The sequence below is a fragment of the Netta rufina genome (genome assembly GCF_964035555.1).
Source record: "Netta rufina genome assembly, chromosome: 4".
Classification (NCBI taxonomy): domain Eukaryota; kingdom Metazoa; phylum Chordata; class Aves; order Anseriformes; family Anatidae; genus Netta; species Netta rufina.
In genome coordinates, this window is record NC_140127.1 from 45304324 (window position 1) to 45323148 (window position 18825).

Sequence of the window (18825 nt, forward strand, 5' to 3'; positions counted from 1 at the left end):
CTTGTTCTGAGCAGGGAAGCTGAGAAGTCAGGAAGCTGGGCAAGGCATGTAAAGCCAGCATCCTCTTGGTCCCTGTTCAGAGAGGTGGCTGCTTTTTTTGAGCTATGAGAAAGGGTCTGATGTATCAGCTGTGCATTTACCACCTGAAGAGATGGCAGTTGGTTATTCATAAGCTTGAACTTCGGAGCTGCAGTGAGATAAAATTGCCCGTCTACGTCGATAGGGTTATTTCTTCCCACTTATGTGTTAGAGGTTTATATTTACTGTAGCGTATGAAGACAGGAGTTTGTGTGCCTTTCCACAGACATCAAAACATGCACGGGAATGTAGGAGATGATAAAATATTAGGCTTGGCTACTTACTATAACTAGCTAGTCCAGTCTGCTCAGTGTTGCCGAAGCCTTCACTGGGATTGATGGGTTGCTTTTAGTACGGTTTTTAACGAAAATGCCAAGCTGGAAAGTCAAAATTAAATATTTCAGTAATGCATGTGTTTTAGAGTAATAATTAGAAAAAGAATGATGTACTGAATTTCTTTGTGAGAGACACAGGACTTTTGTAAGTATTCTCATTGTTCCTGATACCCTTGCTCCGCCGTTGCTCTCGGCAGAGGACAGGAATTGTGAACTGTTCGTCTCCCTATCCTCTGCTGTATTGGGACTGCCCCTGGAAACCCAAGAGGTACTGGTCTGGTTTTCCTGGATGAATACTGAAGAAAAATAGTGTCCATCTGTTGTTTGTGAAAAATTTGGATGGGGAAATGCTGATTGACGCACGGTCAAAGACTTTGGCAAGGGACGGCAAGGAGCCATGCACCCATGGGCTTGCAGCTGCCCGGGGAAGCTTTACACCCAGTTTGTTCTCACCAGAAGGCAGTTTGTTTTCCTTGGCTGTTGCAATCCTGTCCTCCTGCAGACAGCAGCACATCCCCAGTTGCTGGGGGGCCCAGGCAGGTGTGCAGGTGTCTGAGCTTGTGCACAAACGTGTGCAGGGTGTGGGACTTGTGTGAGATGCTGGCTGGGAGCTGGCGTTTGCTCTGTCCCGGAGCGTGCATCTCCAAGAGAGGTGATCACAACCCTTGGTATAGTCCCTAAATGCTGGGCATTGCTTCTGTCTTAAATGGGTCCTATTTTTATTCCCTGTTCATCTCCTTTTTGCCTACTTGCATGTCCGGAGTGGTGGCAGCAAGGCTGTCTTTCCCAACAGCGGCTTTTCTTTTGTCCTAGTACTTGCCTTCCACACAACTGAACACAGCACAACCGTCAGTGCTGCTCCAGCTCTTGCTACACGCAGCCCAGGAGCACGCTACCTGAGACTCTGGGGCTGCCTGATGGCCTGGAGACTCCAGTGCTCAGCACTGTCATGTCCCACCGCTGTCGTTTGTGAGCGGTGTGGGGGCCGCGTGGAAGCAGCACCGACTGTCTGGTTCATCGGCATTAATTCTGGAAACTGTTAATATTTTTCTGGGTGTGCGGCATGGTTATTATGCCTGGCTTGTAACTGGCGGCATCAAGAGAGGCAATTCAATGAGCTTGTTCCCCAAAAAGGTCCCAGAACCAGCACGAGCACTCGCTCCATACTGAAGAAGCAGAAGAAGGCAAGGTGCTGCCTGCACCCTTGGTATGGGTGCTGTGAGCGGTGCTCGCGGTGCTTGGTTGGGCTGCATGATGGCACTTCTGTGGGCACCCTGTCTTCATGTGTCTGCCCCAGATTAATTTCCTGAGCACCCCAAGTGAAATATTTTCTGTTTCTCTGAGCAAAATCTGATGCAGGGTGAGCTTTAACACTGGGCCTGTAGAGCCAGCAAAGTGTGAGCGAGTAAAGGCAAATATTCATTAGTGGGGGATGTTTGCATTTTGTACCGAACAGGAGGAAAATAGGTCTTGGAGGGGACAGTGATGTGCTGGAAGTATGCTGAGCAATGGGCGAGCATTATCACATGCCCTGTGTTCTGCTTGGTGTGTTCTGTTTGGATGACCGCATGGCTTACAGCACTCCTCCTCCTTCCTACTGCTGCTGCCTTCCCTCTACTCAGGCTCTCGTCTTCCTCTACACCTGCTCTTTCTTGGTGCTTTACTCCTGTTTGTAGTTTGCATCCTACATTTTCTTATGAGGTGAGATATATGCTAAAACATGTCTGGTTTGGGCACCCTTTAACAGTTCTAGTGAGCACTAAGCATAATTCCACGTGCTGATATTGACGATTAGCAGATGTTTTCCCCACCCACAGATAGCTTTCCAATTCTCCCCCAGGGTGAACTCCACCTTTTTGGGGGCTGCCTTTGCACGGTGAAGTAACTTACTGTGTACAGCATCTAGGAATATTTTTTTTTTGGTGATTTCTGCCAAGGCTGTGTAAGTGCTCTCCAAATTCTGGCTTCTGTCAGACTGACTTATTGTGGTTTGACACAGAAATTAGTTGAACATTTTTTCCATGAGCTTCTGGAGAACATGTACCAAGTCAACATCACAGTATGCAGTCAACTTTTATGAAGAGTTAAGAAGGCTTTTTTTTTTTTTTTTTTTGAGGAATGCATTTCTCATTTTAATGAGATGGAAAAATATGTTTGTGTAAGAAGAGCTTGTTCCCAGGGCCACAAGGACCTTTCCATTCATCCCTGGGCAAATGTGAAGACAGTCAAATGGAAGTTAAAAGCACCAAACGCAAACGTTAATGGTGCTGCAAACTGTATACGTTTACCTTTGGATATCTGACTGCTGGGAAACACAGGTGAACCTGCCTTTTAACCTGAAATTCCACACCAGGAGCACATTTTTGTTGGAAGCAAGTCATTGAGTTCCAGCTGAGTTTTTATGCTGGGGTTAGTGGGTACCTGATCACCCACGGCAGGAGCCTTTGGAGTCCCACAATGACTGAAGACAAACATCAGGATGCCTCCCTGCAGCAAGGCGTGCATCAGCAAAAGCTGCAGGCATGCGTGCTTTGTACAGGTTTTGTGCCCAGATGCCCCAATTGGCCGTGGGCCTGAGAGGAAAACCATTTTTGGGGTGATAACATGATGAATGTCCAGTAACACCGCTGCCTGGGAACACCACCGCCAGTGCCCTCCCTGTGCGCCCTGTGAGAAATGCTGGTTGGGAGGAGGGACTGTGCAATGCAGAACGACTGTTCCTCTGCCTGATTGTGTTTTGGGGAAAAGAAGGGGATATTTTGGTCCCTTGACTACAAGAACCAGATGAAATGTTATGGCTTACTAATAGCACCAGCAGGGCAGCGGGAGTTTTGATGACGAGGAATCCCAGGGAACAGCGAGTCTTCGGTATTCAATATGTTCGGAAGAGGCATTTCCCTCGTGACCTCTAGTGCTTCTCATTTTGGTCATGGTATTTTGGAAACTTCATCTGAGGTCGCAGAGGTTCCCGAGCACTGTCTGCTCGTGGTGGACGAATTGTTCCAGGGTGTAACTGCCGCAGCCATCGCTCTGCGGGGCTGGGCTTGTGCAGGCTTCCTGCAGTCGCTCTGAGATGGAGGGAGTTCATATGGTACGCTGTGCTCTGTCTGTATATGCATCTAAAAATCCCATTTTAATTAGGACGTGAGTGTAAAAGGCTGTTCTGAAGCAGCATAATGCCTTGCAGATGTCCAGGAGGTGGAGCTGGTAATAGTTATGCTCACAGAGTCAGTCACGTTTCACTCCCAGGGAAAGAGGATCTCGCCTGCCCTGCCTGGCAGCTGGCTGCCAGCCCTGGTGTGTGCGAGGAGCTGGGCAATCTCTGCACAGAACGACCTAGCTGCAAAGCATGTCAGCCTGCACTTGTGATGGATCGTGGGACTGAAAGCAAGTCACCAAAAAGCTGAGTATGTTTTGCACATACACGGGATAAACTTTGTATTTTGCTGAAGATGCTGAACGCAGGGCCCAGCCCAGAGACAGTAGCGTGCTGTCTGATGTGGCATGTCTGTTGCTGTTCCCAGAGCTGCCTCTGCTCTTGATGTGTCATATATGAAGCCATGGCTGCCCATATAAAACTGTCCCAAAAAAGGGGAAGTCATCCACTTAGGGACGCATTTTTCCCATAAGCCCTCGACCTTTAATCCTAATAGCTGTAAACAACCCTTGACCTGGGAAAATCTTTTCATTTTCTTGTTCTTCCCCTTCAAGTGTGGGAAGAGAAGTCCCACTCCTTAACCTTTGCACAAGCACGCATTAATCTAATTTCCTACCCATCATGACCTACTGATTTGAAAATTGCAGCTACACTTAATTTGATTTTTCTTCCTATGTTTCTGTGTGATGTTTTTGCTGTTACCCTTATTCGCGTTTTTGGTTCAGCGCTGGTTCGTTTACCCTGAGTTGCAAATACCAGCTGCAGAGCAGGCAGACTGTTGTCATTTCAGCTCATCAGATGTCTGCACATCAGGAGAGGTTACTGCGTGTACACGGGGGAGATCAGAGCCATCCCCTTTTGGTCCTTCAACTTCCTGGGAGGCCTCAGCCGACTGCTTTTGGCTCCCTATGTTGGCCTGCTCAGCAGAGCAGAGCCACTGTAGCAGAATGTCTGCTTGCTGATGTTTTGGTCTAGTCCTCCATAATTCTAGCTCCAGGACTGATTCATCAGAGGAGTCACGGTGGTTTTCAGCAGCTGGATGAAAGAAGGCAGCCTGAGCAGCAGCAGCCATGTGGGTACGGCAGCATGGGCTGAAACCAGCCTGTGTGCTCTCTGCGGGGCTCGGTGTTGCTCCCCGTGCCAGCTGATTTAAAAAAAAAAAAAGAAAAAAGTTATCATCCTCTATGCCCTGCTGCTGTACCTACCCTGGCAGGGTGTTTTGGAAGGCAGCAGAGGCACACCAGCTCGTTAGCAGGCACCTCAAGTTCACTGGGCTCTCAAGCAGCAGATCTAATCTGAGCATCGCATCTGGGACGTGAGACAGCCAGCAGGTCCACGCTTAGTCACACGTTTAGCTTTGATCTTCGTTCACTTAATTGAAAAAATGGAGGTGGAATTAAAGGGATGATGTGAGAAGAAAAGTGTTTTATATTGCTGTAAGGAATGCTGTAAGCTGCGGTTAAGCTGTGGGGCGAAATGGCAGTAGGTGGGGTGAGCAGCAGCTGCTACTGGTTTTGCTTCAATCCATTAAGAGCTAATGTTCGGATTTCAGGAGATGCTTCAGGAGATGGTGTTGTTACAAAAGATGCCCTATGAAAATCAGAAGTTTACATTGCTTGAAATTAAAAAAAATAAATATGTACATTTATAGGTGATGAGGGGCAGTTAACACATGTCTTTTTTTAAAAAAAAAAAACAACTCTGATCTCCAGAGTTGCCCACCTCTCCAAAGAGGGGAAAAAAGCTGACTTCTTTTCTTCTGTATCTTCCATTGCTAAAGGCTCAGTCAAAAGTGTTTGTTTTGAGCATAATCCTAGCAAGCCTTGGATTAGCACAATACCTTGAACTCCCCGTCGCCGCAGAGCATAACATCTTTTCCCATGCCTATGGTTAATTGCTGCAAATCCAGCAGTTCCCACGGCTTGCTATGAATTCTTTCCAGTAAAATTGCTGAATCTCAGAATTAAAGCCATCAAAAACGGCATCTGTGAAAGTAATGAATCCTACATCTTTATAAATCCTAAGTGATTTGAGGTTACTTCCTTAACTGTTTTCCTTCTTCTACCTTGCCTTGCGTGTTTTTTAATTCTTTTTAACTTTTTTTTTTTTTTTTTTTTTTTTTTTGTAGCAGTCTGCTCTCCCATCTGCAAGAAATAATCTTTTTCTGAAGAGTTTACTGTTTTGTTTATAAGGAGAGCATCAACACAAAGACAGGCTGTCTTGTGCTTGCATTAGAAGCATGCCTTTTTCTTCCAAGGTGAGCCTGAGTCAAAATATTTTCCACTGCTCATTTCAAAAAGTGGACAAGTTTACAGTTAGGAAATTCTCATGACCGGCGAGCATAACCTAACTGTGCTGACCTCATGGTATGGGTGGGCACATTGCCTTCACTAAGCTTCATTGCCTAAATTTGAAGAGAAGCAAATGTAAGTAAAGAGAAGTTTTAAATAGCAAACTGGATATGAAAGTGTATTAAAAGGAGATTTTGCCAAAAGGTTGATTTTAATAACACGATAGCTGCTGATTTAGATGATAATTTCTTCATCATTGCAAATAGAAATCTACACAGGAAAAATAAAAATAAAAAAGCAGGGTTCTGTAGATGTCTTGCATGTGTGTGAAAAAGGAACAGTTGGGGAAAGCTGACCTGTACTCTTTGAGAGAAGAACAGCAGCGTGGGGATGTTTGTTCTTCCTCTGAAGTGAAACAAGACATCCCAGGGAGGTTACTCTGTCCCCTCTTGCTTTTCTTTTAAAGTAAATACGATCAACTCGTGCTTCCTAGAACTGCTCTGGGAGATCTTTTTCCCAGTGGTTGCAGAGGTTAAAGTGATTGAATGAGGTGCCAATTAGGAAAAAAAAAAAATAAAAAATACACCCCTACTAATAGCAATTAGGTGAGTAATAAATGATTGTGCAGGGCTTTCATTTTCTAAGAAGTATTCAGTTGTGTTCAATAATATTTTAAAGTGAAGAAATAATTTACTGGCTGTCTTAGGGAGATGTAGGCATCTCAACACTACCTCGTATTTTTCTGCAATAAGGTACTTGCTTTCCCTAAGAACCACATGCAGTTGAATTTGGTCATAAACTAGCAGGGAATTAAGTGATGGATAAGGAAGGCATAACTACTGGTGACGTTTTGCTTGGATACTCGCCAGTCCCTGATTTGCTGGAGAACCCATTTCACGTTGCTTTTCTTTCTGTCGGCCCTTGGTGTATTTCTGCTTTCAGCAGAAAACGCTGCTGTGGGTTTAGGGCCTCCAGGGTGGCAGAGGAGCAAGCGGACAGCAAGGTGCTAGTCCTGCAGGTCTGGGTAGGTGTGTGCTTGGCTGCTGGCTAAGTAGGGGCGATGGGATGCTGAAAGGTGGGCGTGAGAGGAGAAGGAAGTGTGGTAATTTTCCAAATGGTTTTTGCATGATCAAGAATGTTAAAAGATGCAGATCCTTTCAGTTTTTTTTATTTTTTTTTCTCTTCCTTCTGCACTTTTCCCAGTTCTGTAAAGCATAACTCTGACAACATGCATTTCAACTTACCATGGACCCAGGTTTTTCAGCTCCTTTGGCTCTTTTAATATTCACGTGGAATCAAGTGAGCCACTTGCCGCCTAATTGCTTTAATTTGCATGCCGATCAACTCAAGTGATAGTGACCGAGTTGGAAAAGCACTCTGAGCCCTTGGGATGGGAGGCAGGTAACATCTGTGTTAACACCACTTTCTCGATGCATAGTCAGTGTCTTGGAGCGTCTCACGTTACAAGGGCTTTTCCACAGAGTCACAAAACCAAGAAAATGTGCTCACCCTGCCTTGCCCAGGCTGTCCGCCTCACGGCACCTGGGTCACTTTTGCTTTGAACAGATGCGTCAGACCCTTAAATGTTGCTACCAACTAGTTGCCTTCGTGGTAAGGAGACAGCTTTTGTAGTGTAACTGTTCTGGGGTACGCGGGGGACTCCTGCCTACCCACAGCCTTCGTTTTGCCCTGTGTGCTCTTGATGCCACCATGGTGTGGGCTGTGGCTGAGCCGAGGCGGTCTCCAGCTTCTTTTCTTTTCCTGAATCGCGACTGTGTTTTTTCATGGGAATCCTGAAAAGATAAGATGAAAGGCGATGTAGACAAAGGCCTATTTAAAAATAAGGCATGCTTTTCATCATCGAAGGTTTTTCTCCTGAAATCTTAGAAACGGCTGCCTGTAATCATGTGGTGTTTTCTCAAAGCAGACGACTTTCACCAACAAACTTGGCTTAGGCTGTCTTGTAGAGCAGCCAGAGGAGAGGTAATATTTACCAGATTTGACATGGGAGGTCAGTGGGAATGTAAATAGAGTAGTCCTTCAAAAGACAGCGAAGTCAGAGCAATCATCCTGCAGCTTTGACAAATTTACTAACATCTGTTCTGGTGCCATTTCTGCTGCACAGACCTGCCATTAACTGCGGAGAGGAGAGGGTTTTAATTAACCGAGCAGATTGACATGCAAAACTTTGATAAGATTGCGCCATCTGGGCGGGTTAGATTTGCAATTCTCTCTGCAGCTTCCTGGATTGGGGTCTACGTGAGCAATGCCCCAGTGAGTCTCAGGAAGACGCCCCGATGCTCGCACAGCCGCGTTGGTGAGGGATTCGCATGGTCCCGAACAACAGTGACACTGAGATTAATAAGCAGCAAAACAAAGCCCACGTTGCTGAGAGATGAATTCCCTGCGAGCAATGTGTCACTGGGTTCGTACGAGTTCAGCAGCTCAGGAGATTGCCCTTAATTCGGATGGAAATTGATAAATAAAGTCTTGCTGTGTTGTAAATTCATAACGCGTGGAGTATATTCAGCTTATGCTTTAGTATTTGTCATCTCATCAACTTGTAATAGATCAGAGCAAGGTGTTTAGTGTGGTGAGATGTGGCTGTAAATAAGGGGCTTTTACAGGTTCAGAGAAAATCTTTACGCGCTTTAATTGTGTAGACAGGTTCAATTCCCAGGGAGGCCATGAGGGAAATCTATTGATAATTTTAATCCCAAATCCATTTGATTTAAGTTTTTGAAACGTGCTGAGCCAACTTTTCCATGTGGCAGTGTTTCTGCTGAAACAGCAGGTGTGTTGCGTCTGGGGCAGTGCTCGAGCTGGGCTCCCCCGTGTACAGTGACGAAGTGCCTGGTGAACAGACAAAGCCCTTTGGGACATGGTGCTGCTACGCTAGTGCTGTTTACAGTTGTCTGAAATCCCAGGGAGCCCGGTCTGTCACCTTTCTCTGTAAAATAAATGCACAATTCATTCAAAAATGAATTAAAAGCTTCAAAAAGTACGGGTTCTGAGCCAGCCTTTTAAGCTCAGGTAACTACTTAGCAGTTTGCCAGTGCTCTCCTCTCTGAGTGAGGTGGTTTTCTTTCTGCTTTAATACATGAGCTGATACTAAGAGCTGATACAACAGGCTGGTGTGTCAAATGTCGCAGGAACCTGAAGGAAACTCTTGTCAGGAATTCATGAAGTGTCTGAGAAGTCTGAGCGGCTCCGTAGGAGGCCACGGATAACAGTCTAGCAGTCTGGCTGGAGTGCAGGGAAGCAGCTTCAGTCTCTCTCACTTGAAAATGGCAGTGGGTAAAACCAGTAACTTTTACTTTACTTTTTGGGTGTCCAGTTTCTTCAGAATCCAGGGGTGAGGAACTGGGTTGTCTTTTCCAGCTGGACCACCTCTTGTCGAAGCAGCAGCAACCTTGTTGCAGGCTGCCCTGGCAAATGCCCACAGCTTGTGCCGCTGTTGTCTAGGGTGTTCAGTACTCGCTGTGCTGCAGGAATGTGTGTGCAGATCTTCCAGTTTGTGTAATGGGAGGGTGTCGACTAACGCTGGTGTTTATAAATCCTAGTTATGCCTGGCTATAGGTCATTGAAGCGCATAGAAGGGCACTGGATTGTTTGTAGGTGCCGTGGGTCTGGCTGGAAAGCCATGCCTGTGTGTGCATTTTGTATGGATGGGCACGAGAAAGGAAGCCATGTGAGCACCAAATGAAGTCGTGCATTGCCAGGTGTATCTATAAATCCAGGGAAGGGGACAGAGAAGGATACATGAAATAAGGGAAGTGCTTCTCAATGCGAGTGCACTTCTGAAGTTTGGAAAATGTTGCATTTGTAGCAATAATAGAGTGAAACTCTTTTGTGCTTATGAAGTCCTTGTGCTCCAGCTGAAATTCTTTAAGTGTTTTTGCAGGACATAACTGACCCCATGCATCGTGCAGCAGCGCAGAGCTGTCTGAAGGCTGCCCCTCACTGTGCAGCCACACTGGTCTGCAAGGTCCTCGTGACCTCCTGTCGGGAAGTGGCACTGGCTGCTTCCAGATGTTCTTAACCTGTCATAAGTCCTGCACGCTGGCGTGTAAGGCATGGGTAAGTACAGAATACCTGAGCCAAGATGTTGTGGGTGCTTGTCCCTGCGGGTTGTGTGTGTCTGTGTATGCTTGTCTGTGTCAGGCAGGGAGAATGGTGCTGCTCTGCATCATTAACACAGAGCTGGCTTTGAGTTCACTGAGTTCCTCCAAGTTCCTGTCACGCTTGTAACAGACACAGATTTACACAGGCCTTCAAGGTGCCTCAGCTTCTTGGCAGTCAGTAAGGATTGCTCGTTTCAGGGTGAAAGGGAGGCAGAGTTGTGCTGTATCTCCTTGGAAAAATGTGCTCCTGAGGGTCACAGAGGAAGAGGTTATCCAAACGGTTTAAGACCGTGCTGAACTAGGACATCTATCGCATTTATTCGTGGGTGATGACAGAATAAAAAGTCAAGGTTTGTTCTCCTCAAGGAGGGAGCAAAGCAGCACCTTGCATCCCTGTCCAGGTGCAAGAGGATTGCAGCCAACCTGCTGCACAGGTCAGCGAGGCACAGCACCCCTAAACACCACTGGGGCCATAAGGCTCTCCCCAAACTTCCGTTGTGTGCAAAATACATCCTTGGCTGCATGCTAGCCATGAGCCTGGATGTTTTCTGACAGGGCTGCACCCCAAACATGCTTCAGTCCCACCCTTGGGAGGATGCTCACAGCTTTTTCTCCCCAGGCAGGACTGACCAAAGAAGCAGGGGCTGCTGAGGAGCAAGCAGCTGCCGAAATGGCCGTGCAGGTAGGAAGGAGGCTCTTTGAGGCTGTAAACTCGGGCTTCTCAGTGCAAACCACATTAGGCACGAGGTAACAGCTGTCCCCTGCCTTTGCTGTGGGACAGGGCTTGTTTGGTGGGGGCACCTCCGGAGCAGCACTGGAGTGAGCAAAGGCTGGGGAATTTGGGCGTTACGCTGCTGTTCTGCAGCTGCCCTTCCCTGGTCTCCTAGGTGTTTCGCTGCTGCCTCGGTACATTTGTTTTGCTATCTGTGGAAAGGAGAGAAAAATATTTATCCGCTTATTGTAGCCTAGAGGAATAATCTGTTTATGTTTATGCAACTCCTTTCGCAAAGATATTTTATTGGCATTAGCTACAGGAATGTCTGTTCTCTTCATCTGGTCCCCTGAAGAGAGTAGTTAATGCTCAGTTGACCCTTATTATTTTAGGACTTAGCTCCAAAGTAAATGGAAAATAAGTGAGTATTTACTACTACTCTTCTGCGTCTGCTTACAAACTAAACAAAAGCACTTTTGTGTACGAAGGTGAGATTTCTGCCTTCTCACCGTATTTTTCCCCTGGCCCTTTCTCAAAGTTGGATCAGCACGAAGTACAGACATTTAACTCGGCCTTCCAGCCTGCTTGGGTCCACACTTCTGGAGCACCCTTCTAGTCCTAGCTGGCGGGTTGCTGTCTGTGAGCTGGGAGATGGCGGTGCACAGCCAATTCTTGACCTGTTGCTGCTGTGCTCTCCTGGAAGCCCTGGCATATAAAAAAACGTGTCATGCCACACAATGGTGAGAAAGCAGCCGTGGCTGGCCTCCTGACAAAGTTACACAGCATAGGGCAGGTCTTCTCTGGGACCAGTGCTGTAATCCATCGCGACTACCAGGGTCCAGATGTGCGATCTAATGCAGATGTTAATATTTTATACGTTAGCTGTAAGTCACTGCTTTCTCGAGGACCTTGAAAGGTCCTGCCGGCAAAGCACTTTGGAAGAAACATGTTTCCACTGTCTCAGCAGAGCAGTGATTATCACCCTCCAAGTTGGGATTGCCTAACAGCAATGGTGTTGTGGGCTGGCAGGTAGCACAAGACCCACCCAGAAGTTTTAAGAGAGCAGAGGCCCAATATGACTCTTCTCCTGTAACTCCTTCTGTCCAGAGCAAGATGCAGTCCTCCTCCACGTGTGCCCTGCCCTTGCGTCTTGCACTGACCTGGCTGCCAGAGCTGCTCCTGATGGCAGTCCTGTTTCGGGATGCTTCCCTGGCAGGAGCAAGACGCCTGTCCCAACTCACCAGAGCTGTGGCCTTCCAGACTTCCTAGTTTGAGAAGAAAGCTTCAACGTACACAAAAATTAGAAGACAAGTGAAGGAACAAGGTGTTGTTTGAAGCACAAAAGAATGACTTGTTCATTTCAAGGTGATTTCAGCGTTTGTAACTCCTGATTCATAACTGGGGTTGCACTGTTGGGTCCTATAGAGGAGCTGTACTGCCCCATGGGCACATCTCACTGGGCTGTTGGAGGAGAACTTGCTGGGAAACAAACCTTGCAGGAAACAGCAACCTGTGCTTTTGCTGCTCCCTAACAGCAGAGAATTTGAGGAGTTATGTTTCCCGTTCGAGAGAGCAAGATTAGGGCTTTTTCTGGCTCACCTAGAGGGTTGATTTGTCATGATCAAACCTCAAAATCACATTCTTCTTCAGAACTTCTGCTTATTTCCTCGTCTCCTCTCTGGATTTGAAACCTTGGTGCTGCTGTCACCAGTGTTTCAGTGTGGTGTGGAGGGAGCCTCAGGCAGAACAAGCATTTGGGCTCTTCTCAGCTTATAATGGTCTATTCTGATTAATCACCTAACGTACCAAAGTCCATACTCTGTCGAACAAGGTACTCATGGCACACGTACGTAAAGCATCAAGCTGCTGCTTTTGGGAATGCGCTGGAGGATCCGTCAGGTTTCCTGTGCTCTCCCTGACTTCAAGCTAGTGTGACTGCGTAATACATTTTGAATCCACATCTAAGCTTTCTGAATTCCCTATTTAATTAATAATTTTGTGTTTACTTTTTTTAAAAACCAAGTAAATAACAGCTGGTGTTTGCTTATGCCAGGAGGACAAGCGCATTACACAAACACCATACTTTCTCAGCATCAAAACTGAAAACGAGTTCATGTCTGAAGGGCCATTGGCGTACTGATATGTGTTTATAAACCTGTGCAGTTCAAAGTAACAGATACAAGGGGAAGAAAGAAAAGATGTCGTAACAGATTTCAGCAGAAAAAAAATATTCTTCCAGACCTGCTATAACATTTCTCATGCTTCCTGTTTCCCCTAGGAATAAGCTCTTTGAGAAGTAGCATATTTTGGCAATTCCTCCTTGTGACCTAGCTCCTGGAGAGAGTTTGTCTAAGCTGAAGGGCAGGAGGGCAGCCAAAAATGTAATTGGGCAAGTTAAACAGTTGTGCAGCTGAGAGCCCTTCATGTGGTACAGCTGACCGAAGCTTCCATGAGAAGATGTTGGTATGTCAGACGAGCTATTTGGGCATCCCCCTGGGTTGTGAATACAAAACCCCCAAACATGCGCACCTGCAGAGGAAGGCTCATTTCTTACGTATCAGCTGAATTGGATTTGGCCCGCGGTGCAGTTGGAAGGAAAGAGCTTGGGAAGATTTATTCCTGTGTTACGATATGTAAAACCAGATGCTGCATCTGTATCTCACAGGAAATCATTTCTGTGCCCAATTCCCATTTTCTGTGATTGCAATCTCCTCTCCCTTTTGGTATGTCCTTTAGTTTGCTGTTCTAGTCCTGCCTGTGACTGACTTTTCACCTACCCCCAGAACACGTGTAGCCCAGTTGCATCTTGTGGAGTAATCAGAAAACCAGTTGGGTTTCTCATAGGAACTCCTTGTAATGCCTGTCATCCTAGCGCATTTCTTTTAGCAATTTTAAGGGCCAAGTTGCCAGCTTTACTTCCAATAGAGATTACACTTTACTGACAACGAGAGACTTGTGGATCATGTAGAGGGCAGATCCAAATCGGGACATCCCCGCGTTGTCTGGGCGCTTTGAACAGAGGACCTGACGTGTTCTTGTCACATGAAATTCACAAAGCAGTTGGGGAGTGCTCTGTATTTTTAGGATTCCTCCTCAGCATTCTTCTATGAATACCCACATGGCTTAGCTGTCCTCCTTCATACTTGTTCTTTGATGTGTTTGTGCTCGTATTATTAAATGCATGACATAAAGCACAAGGGATCCACCGGACAGCCAAATTTACAGTGGTGTATGATCCTTAGGATTCGCGTCTCTGGGTGTTACTGTCTTTACACATGGGTGTAGCCCTCCTGGCACCTCTGAGCACATTCCTGCCTTAAATCCCACTGAAACATGCACAATGAAAAAAAATCGCTTTCTGAGGTCACGTGAAGCATTACAAATAATCCCGGAGTGCTCAGTTATGGTCTCTGCAGTAATAAGGAAGGGTCTTTTCATAGGGATGTTGGAAACTTGAAGCAAATATTTTAAGTAGCAGGCCCTGGACCTAAGAGGCGGAGCAGAAGTGCCTAACCAGTTGGTGTGATCAGGTAATAATATGGAACTGTGCTCTGTGCTGTGCTCTGCACCTTTCATGGGTGATTAATCTTCATTTTTTGATGCTGTTACCCTCCCGAAGTCATGCTCCCAGCGCATGTCAAATGAAAGACAAGGGCTGGCCGAGGGGCAGCAGGGCATCACAGAGCTGCTCCTGCTTTATGATGAGTGAAGAGCATATGTGAAATAGGCTGGTGACAGAACACCCCGTGCTCTTCAGGGGCCCCTTTTGAAGCCAAGATGCTCCTTCACCTGTGCCCAGCTCTTGCCCTTTGCCTCAGCTGGGTCATTCATACGCAAAGCGTGGCCCTCCAGTGTGTTACAGGATAACAGCAGAGGTGTGTGCTGGAAATGTGCCCTGGTTTGCCTCTAGGTCTGCGATGCACAGTATATCCGAGTGAAGAAAAGCTCACGGTCTGTGACCACTTGCTGCTTTGGTAGCAGTTAGGAAAACAGCAGTGCCTTCCCGGGCAGTGGATGTTTCTGCTGGGCCCCAGCACATCTCCATCCCTGTCCTGCCCCTGCACCAAGGGGGGTGGCAGTGCTCTGGGGGTTTAGGTGGATGTTCAGGAGGAACTGTCTCTGGAGGGTCTCAGCAGCAGCCCTTCCAGTGGCAGATCGCTGATCCTCGCTGTGATGCGGTGCAGCCGTCTGCAGGGCAGCAGCAGCAGTGATCTCGTTGCCAGCTCAGGACTGAACTTCTCCAAATCTTGGCAAAGACACTCCTGTGTTTCCACTCTTTCCACTCTTTCCCTGTGCAGTGCGAGCCAACGCCTGGCTGCTCGGGCAGGAGCTGCCTGCCGGGTGCTCGTGTCACTCTGCCCGCGGTGTCCTCCCACCAGAGCAGCTGCAGAAAGCTGGCTGCTGGTCTGCAAAGCTCAGAGCTCTCCCTTTTGTACCCCAGGTGGGTGGGGAGGACCGTGGAGCACTGCGGAAGGTGGTATCGAGCTGGATCCTTGCTCGGCATGGCTGCAAGGGGCTGCGGCCCGGGGCGACGTCCATCCGGACAGGAGGGAGCATTCCCCTGGCACGGGTAGGGGCAGGGATGCAGCATTGGGGGATGACGTACTGGGAGGGGAATGTTCCCCTCCTCTGGTGGCTTGACTGGGTGCAGCTGGGCCTCAAGTGTGTTTTAAAGTATTTTCTCATTAGGGTCAGCTTATGGGGAAGTAGCAGATGGCAGAGCGAGGCTAAATTAGCGAGAGACGTGTGCTCTGTTAATGCTCTTTCTCTGTATAAACAATAGCTGGAGAGTGAAGCAGGAACGAAGACGCTGCTGTGTTTGTGGCTGCCTCTGCTGCTAAGTAGATGCAGAGGTCTACGGCGTGTTTTGTCAGCAGTGAAAAAGAGTAGGAGGAATTTGCCAGTCCTCCCACAAGGGAGGAAAGATTGCAGCTCTCCTCTCCTTGCAACAAAAATAAAAGTGCTCGAAAGCATGTGAGGGAAGAAAGAAAAACGCAGAGACAATTTACATTAACAGCCAAACAGACCATATACTGTTGATCTCCTCTGTTTCAGCTTCTTCATATGAAAACCGATCAAACTAAGGATATTGCAAACAGCATTTCTCCTCTGGTATTCCCAGAAACTCTCCGACTTCCTAGTTTTGAATCTGTCCTAAAATACTGGTTTGAAATACATGCATCTTCCTCTCGCAGCTGTGTGTGTATGTACAGAAATGTAAACTTACAAATACAGCTCGGGACAGCTGCTTATGGAAAGCGTCTCTGCCAGTGGCAGTTTCTCTATGGAAGTGAAGAAATAATTTTTCTTGCAAATTTATGGTGCCTGAGGAAGTCTCAGAGTAAAGATATAGATGTCACCTTCTCGGCGGTGTGCATTATGATAGAGAGGGGAATCCTTGATACTTTTATGGAGTAACATCAGCTGGGCAGCGATCAGCCCCAACCCTCAACATGGTTTGGACGTCCCTGCGTGCTGCCAGGTGAACTCTGGTGTCTGCCTCACGACCAAAGCAACCACCAGGAGATGGATTTTTGCTTTACCAGCCTTTTATAATGCCACAAACAATTGTTGCCAGCAGCTGCCTGCATCTTCTCACTTCTCAGCTTCTTTGCTACGTCTGCCTGCGTCCAGCAGTGTAAAAGTGTGCAAGCCTGGTGTACGCTGATGGGGAGTTTTGCGTCTAAATATGCTCCTGGGATCCCAGCTTGGATGTTGGCAGCACTGGTGTTGGTGTCTCAAACGGTGTTTTTGCAGCCTTCATCTTCGGTGATTGTTCTCAAGCCACAGCAATGAGAATCTTGGCAAAATAATTACCTCGGATTTCTGTCCTGCACTTTGCAGCCTGGGCTGTGTGCTTCCATGTGCAGTGTCCCCGTGGGTCGCACACCGACAGCCCTGCAGAACAGCCCCTTCTGCTGCCACCCTCCTGGTGTGTTAGCTGGTACCAAATCCTGCTCCAGTTCCCGTGCCGCTGTTAACTCTGTGGTGGAAGCGGGTGTTAAGACTATTAGAAAAACAAACACAAAACTGTAAAACCCAACAATGTGAAACGTTGTTTTCCAGCAGGGCAGACAGATCCCTGAACAACTTGGAGACTACTTACTAAGGAGATAGACTTCCTCCAGGGATCTTTATCATAAAAGCAGCTTAAGTGACTCACTCTTTCCCTGAGGACATTCTTAAAACAACTCCACTCATTTTGTCTCTGAGTGGTCAGAAAGAGGGATTTATTTTTTGCTGTCCTTCAAAGAAAAAGAAAAAAGGGGGGGGGGGGGGGCGGGAGAGAGAGAGAACTCTGTTTAAAAAAGTCTGCAGCCATATTTCCAGGAAAATCTGGGCTGTATTTAATACTAAAGGTCTGCATGCAGCTCCCTAAAGCATGGGCTGACTGGCACTATGCTCACTCAAGCAAGTGCTTCAGCGAAAAATTCAGCACTATTTTTAGTTCTCTTACAACAAACCACTTGATTGTAAGGCCCGGGGAGCTGTGACATTGTGATTGCTGGAGCCGACAGGAGACGCGGCAGCCTGTTAGCTACGCCGAGGAGACCCAGCCGATGTGGAGAAGCCCTCATCGAGAGCAGGTAAAATCCTGTAACCCTTGATGTGCCCGGGAAGTGGATCCGCTGGTCAGAGACAGGGCAGGAAAGCGTTAGCTGGCTGGCTCTATCTGCTCTTGCCTTTAAAGATTTCATTCCGTAAATTCCTGTCCCGACCGTCAGCTTTTAAAACACTCTCCAGTTTTTTTTTTTTCCTAGCCTTTTCTGGGGTTTTACAGTATCTTGGGCGAGTTAGCAAATGGCAGGAGTGAAAAAGTTTCTGAAGTGAAGGCATTCTGCTTTAAAAACAAAACAAAAAAAAAAAACACAGCCATTTCAGTGTCGGGGTGAGTAGCCTGTGACCAAGTACTACAACCCCTTCCTCCCTCCCTGCTAACTTTATTGACTCGCAAAAGAAAAATCCCCTGCCTGGGACTGAGGGGGTTTGATCGGAGCAGCCCGTGGGGGCTCCTGGCAGACTGAGAGCGGTGCCTGGCGCAGGTCGGCTCTCCCTGCGCGGCCTCTCTCGGGCAGCAGCGCCGACCTCCCTTTGTCCCTGTGGGGGTTGGCACGGCTCAGCCCCACGCCAAGGAAGCTGGTCCCGTGGGGTCTGTGCCCGCAGCCCCAGGGGCGAGGTGGTTGCCATTCCCAGGCGATGGAGTCACGGTGGGGACAGCCGCCAGCCAGCCGATAGCGGCAGCCCCGGGGCTGTCGTGCCCGCGGTGCCCCTGCCCTCGCGGACTCCGCTGCCAGCGTGCGCTCCTGCCAGGTGAGATCTCGGGGCCTCAGGTTTATTTCCCAGAGGGTTGGTGCTCCGTGGTGTGCCGTGGCCCTGTTGTGATGCTGCCAAGGAGACGAGCTCCTGGATTTCGGCAGCATCCTGCCCGCTGCCTCCTCGGTTTGTGGAGCTGATGCCGTGTAGCAGCTGCTTAAAGTGTGCTTCGTTTGGAGAGAGGGCTCCAGGCTGTTGGTTGTGCAGCTCCTGGCTTTCACAGGCACGGGAACAGCAACTGGGGTTAGGGAAGGAAGCTTTCACACACATGATATACCTGGGGTAGTTGTCTATGCTTCTCTGTTTTGTGTTTTCAGCCTTTTGTTTCAACTTGTTTGTGCAATGTTTGCCAAGTCCTTGCTTTGGTCAGTCTCAGACTTCAGGGTGAGCCTTCAAGTTTAGCTGCTTTTTGAAACAACTGTGGGCATGGCACTGTCTGTGACAATATTATCTTAAAAGAGCATGGCGTGCCTCTTTCTCGATGCGTTGTTGGAACGCACGAGGAAGGGGCACAGCTGAATTCCCACGAAGCCTGTGTTTAACACCCCTGCCTATCAGCTGGCTGAGCTGCTGCCACCTCCTCCACGTGCTGGGAATGTGTGCTACCGAAACGGGCTGTCCCGGCCAGGGCCACGCACTGCTCTCAGAGCTGCTGTGGTCACCACCTCTGCCCCAGCTCTGCTGAAGAGAGGCGAAGGGGCAGCTTCACGGCCAAGCTTTCTGCGTGTTCCTGCTAGATGCGTGTGTTTGGGTGTGCGTTGTGCAGATGGCACGAACAGGGTGTTGATAAAATGTGCTGGCCTTAAGCTTGTAT

The 18825-nt window shown here is 48.0% G+C and overlaps 1 protein-coding gene across 2 annotated transcripts in view; it reads left to right on the top strand.

The window, feature by feature from the left end:
* The window catches only part of ARHGAP24 (Rho GTPase activating protein 24), a 168801-nt gene that overhangs the window by 66035 nt on the left and 83941 nt on the right, over positions 1-18825 (top strand). Inside the window, exon 1 of one of the 2 annotated variants that reach the window (XM_084285505.1) lies at positions 17179-17284. The exons of the other annotated variant lie outside the window; for it this stretch is intronic. The gene's annotated coding sequence lies outside the window, so the exon portion shown is untranslated. Of the gene's footprint in view, positions 1-17178; positions 17285-18825 lie in introns of those variants that run through there. 2 annotated transcript variants of the gene reach the window in all.